At 36.7% G+C, this 4,313-nt stretch overlaps 1 pseudogene; it reads right to left on the bottom strand.

The window, feature by feature from the left end:
* Positions 1 to 3,658: 3,658 nt before the first annotated feature.
* LOC148003927 (U2 spliceosomal RNA) lies at positions 3,659 to 3,794 on the bottom strand (annotated as a pseudogene).
* Positions 3,795 to 4,313: the final 519 nt, after the last annotated feature.

Here is a 4,313-nt window from a genome sequence, read left to right as displayed (position 1 = left end):
CCTACTGAATTCACCATGATACTTAGATTCCGTTCCACAAAATGTTGCTCTATTTTGAAATGCAAACGCATACAAGCATGTCCCATTGGGAAATCACTGAATTCGCCTAGAAATTTTAATTCCATTCGTGAAAATTTTTCTATATCCCAAACAGTCCACTTATTACTACTGCGGCATACTGGGAACTAACCAAATTCACCATGTTACTCAGATTCGGCTGACCAAATTTTGATAAATCTTTAAAAGTACACATAGTACAAGAGCAGGCTACTGGGAACTAACTGAATTCACAAAGAAACAGTGTTTCAGTTCGTTAAAACGTTGCTCTATCATGAATAACAAGCTTATTACATGCGAATCCTATTGGGAACCTACTGAATTCACCATGATACTTAGATTCCGTTCCTTAAAATGTTGCTCTATTTTGAAAAGCAAACTCATACAAGCATGTCCCATTGGGAACTAACTGAATTCGCCTAGAAATTTTGATTTCATTCGTGAAAATTTTTCTATATCCCGAACAGTCCACTTATTACTACTGCGGCCTACTGGGAACTAACCGAATTCACCATGTTACTCAGATTCAGCTCAACAAATTTTGATAAATCTTTAAAAGTACACATAGTACAAGAGCAGGCTACTGGGAACTAACTGAATTCACAAAGAAACAGTGTTTCAGTTCGTTAAAACGTTGCTCTATCTTGAATAACAAACTTATTACATGCGAATCCTATTGGGAACCTACTGAATTCACCATGATACTTAGATTCCGTTCCTTAAAATGTTGCTCTACTTTGAAAAGCACACTCATACAAGCATGTCCCATTGGGAACTCACTGAATTCGCCTAGAAATTTTGATTCCATTAGTGAAAATTTTTCTATATCCCGAACAGTCCACTTATTACTACTGCGACCTACTGGGAACTAACCGAATTCACCATGTTACTCAGATTCGGCTCACCAAATTTTGATAAATCTTTAAAAGTACACATATTACAAGAGCAGGCTACTGGGAACTAATTGAATTCACAAAGAAACAGTGTTTCAGTTCGTTAAAATGTTGCTCTATCTTGAATAACAAACTTATTACATGCGAATCCTATTGAGAACCTACTGAATTCACCATGATACTTAGATTCCGTTCCTTAAAATGTTGCTCTACTTTGAAAAGCAAACTCATACAAGCATGTCCCATTGGGAACTCACTGAATTCGCCTAGAAATTTTGATTCCATTCGTAAAAATTTTTCTATATCCCGAACAGTCCACTTATTACTACTGCGGCCTACTGGGAACTAACCGAATTCACCATGTTACTCAGATTCGGCTCACCAAATTTTGATAAATCTTTAAAAGTACACATATTACAAGAGCAGGCTACTGTGAACTAACTGAATTCACAAAGAAACAGTGTTTCAGTTCGTTAAAACGTTGCTCTATCTTGAATATCAAGATTATTACATGCGAATCCTATTGGGAACCTACTGAATTCACCATGATACTTAGATTCCGTTCCTTAAAATGTTGCTCTATTTTGAAAAGCAAACTCATACAAGCATGTCCCATTGGGAACTCACTTAATTCGCCTAGAAATTTTGATTCCATTCGTGAAAATTTTTCTATATCCCGAACAGTCCACTTATTACTACTGCGGCCCATTGGGAACTAACCGAATTCAGCATGTTACTCACAATCGGCTGACCAGATTTTGATAAATCTTTAAAAGTACACATATTACAAGAGCAGGCTACTGGGCACTAACTGAATTCACAAAGAAACAGTGTTTCAGTTCGTTAAAACGTTGCTCTATCTTGAATAACAAGCTTATTACATGCGAATCCTATTGGGAACCTAATGAATTCACCATGATACTTAGATTCCGTTCCACAAAATGTTGCTCTATTTTGAAAAGCAAACTCATACAAGCATGTCCCATTGGGAACTCACTGAATTCGCCTAGAAATTTTGATTCCATTGGTGAAAATTTTTCTATATCCCGAATAGTCCACTTATTACTACTGCGGCATACTGGGAACTAACCAAATTCACCATGTTACTCAGATTCGGCTCACCAAATTTTGATAAATCTTTAAAAGTACACATAGTACAAGAGCAGGCTACTGGGAACTAACTGACTTCACAAAGAAACAGTGTTTCAGTTCGTTAAAACGTTGCTCTATCATGAATAACAAGCTTATTACATGTGAATCCTATTGGGAACCTACTGAATTCACCATGATACCTAGATTCTGTTCCTTAAAATGTTGCTCTATTTTGAAAAGCAAACTCATACAAGCATGTCCCATTGGGAACTCACTGAATTCGCCTACAAATTTTGATTCCATTCGTGAAAATTTTTCTATATCCCGAACAGTCCACTTATTACTACTGCGGCCTACTGGGAACTAACCGAATTCACCATGTTACTCAGATTCGGCTCACCAAATTTTGATAAATCTTTAAAAGTACACATATACAAGAGCAGGCTACTGGGATCTAACTGAATTCACAAAGAAACAGTGTTTCAGTTCGTTAAAACGTTGCTTTATCTTGAATAACAAGCTTATTACATGCGAAACCTATTCGGAACCTACTGAATTCACCATGATACTTATAATCCGTTCCTTAAAATGTTGCTCTATTTTGAAAACCAAACTCATACAAGCATGTCCCATTGGGAACTCACTGATTTCGCCTAGAAATTTTGATTCCATTCGTGAAAATTTTTCTATATCCCGAACAGTCCACTTATTACTACTGCGGCGTACTGGGAACTAACCGAATTCACAATGTTACTCAGATTCGGCTCACCAAATATTGATAAATCTTTAAAAGTACACATAGTACAAGAGCAGGCTACTGGGAACTAACTGAATTCACAAAGAAACAGTGTTTCAGTTCGTTAAAACTTTGCTCTATCTTGAATAACAAACTTATTACATGTGAATCCTATTGGGAACCTACTGAATTCACCATGATACTTAGATTCCGTTCCTTAAAATGTTGCTCTATTTTGAAAACCAAACTCATACAAGCATGTCCCATTGGGAACTAACTGAATTCGCCTAGAAATTTTGATTCCATTCGTGAAAATTTTTCTATATCCGAACAGTCCACTTATTACTACTGCGGCCTACTGGGAACTAAGCGAATTCACCATGTTACTCAGATTCGGCTCACCAAATTTTGATAAATCTTTAAAAGTACACATAGTACAAGAGCAGGCTACTGGGAACTAACTGAATTCACAAAGAAACAGTGTTTCAGTTCCTTAAAACGTTGCTCTATCTTGAATAACAAACTTATTACATGCGAATCCTATTGGGAACCTACTGAATTCACCATGATACTTAGATTCCGTTCCTTAAAATGTTGCTCTACTTTGAAAAGCAAACTCATACAAGCATGTCCCATTGGGAACTCACTGAATTCGCCTAGAAATTTTGATTCCATTCGTGAAAATTTTTCTATATCCCGAACAGTCCACTTATTACTACTGCGGCCCATTGGGAACTAACCGAATTCAGCATGTTACTCACAATCGGCTGACCAGATTTTGATAAATCTTTAAAAGTACACATATTACAAGAGCAGGCTACTGGGCACTAACTGAATTCACAAAGAAACAGTGTTTCAGTTCGTTAAAACGTTGCTCTATCTTGAATAACAAGCTTATTACATATGAATCCTATTGGGAACCTACTGAAATCACCATGATACTTAGATTCTGTTCCTTAAAATGTTGCTCTATTTTGATACTACACTTGATCTTAGCCAAAAGGCCGAGAAGCGATAATGTTGCTCTATTTTGAGGAGCAAACTCATACAAGCATGTCCCATTGGGAACACACTGAATTCGCCTAGAAATTTTGATTCCATTCGTGAAAATTTTTCTATATCCCGAACAGTCCACTTATTACTACTGCGGCCTACTGGGAACTAACCGAATTCACCATGTTACTCAGATTCGGCTCACCAAATTTTGATAAATCTTTAAAAGTACACATATACAAGAGCAGGCTACTGGGATCTAACTGAATTCACAAAGAAACAGTGTTTCAGTTCGTTAAAACGTTGCTCTATCTTGAATAACAAGCTTATTACATGCGAAACCTATTCGGAACCTACTGAATTCACCATGATACTTAGATTCCGTTCCTTAAAATGTTGCTCTATTTTGAAAACCAAACTCATACAAGCATGTCCCATTGGGAACTCACTTTATTCGCCTAGAAATTTTGATTCCATTCGTGAAAATTTTTCTATATCCCGAACAGTCCACTTATTACTACTGTGGCGTAATGGGAACTAAC

Source organism: Rattus norvegicus, chromosome 8 (assembly GCF_021556685.1).
Source record: "Rattus norvegicus strain SHRSP/BbbUtx chromosome 8, alternate assembly SHRSP_T2T, whole genome shotgun sequence".
Classification (NCBI taxonomy): Eukaryota; Metazoa; Chordata; class Mammalia; order Rodentia; family Muridae; genus Rattus; species Rattus norvegicus.
The sequence above is the reverse complement of the archived record's forward strand: the minus strand, read 5'-3'. Positions and strand labels throughout refer to the sequence as shown.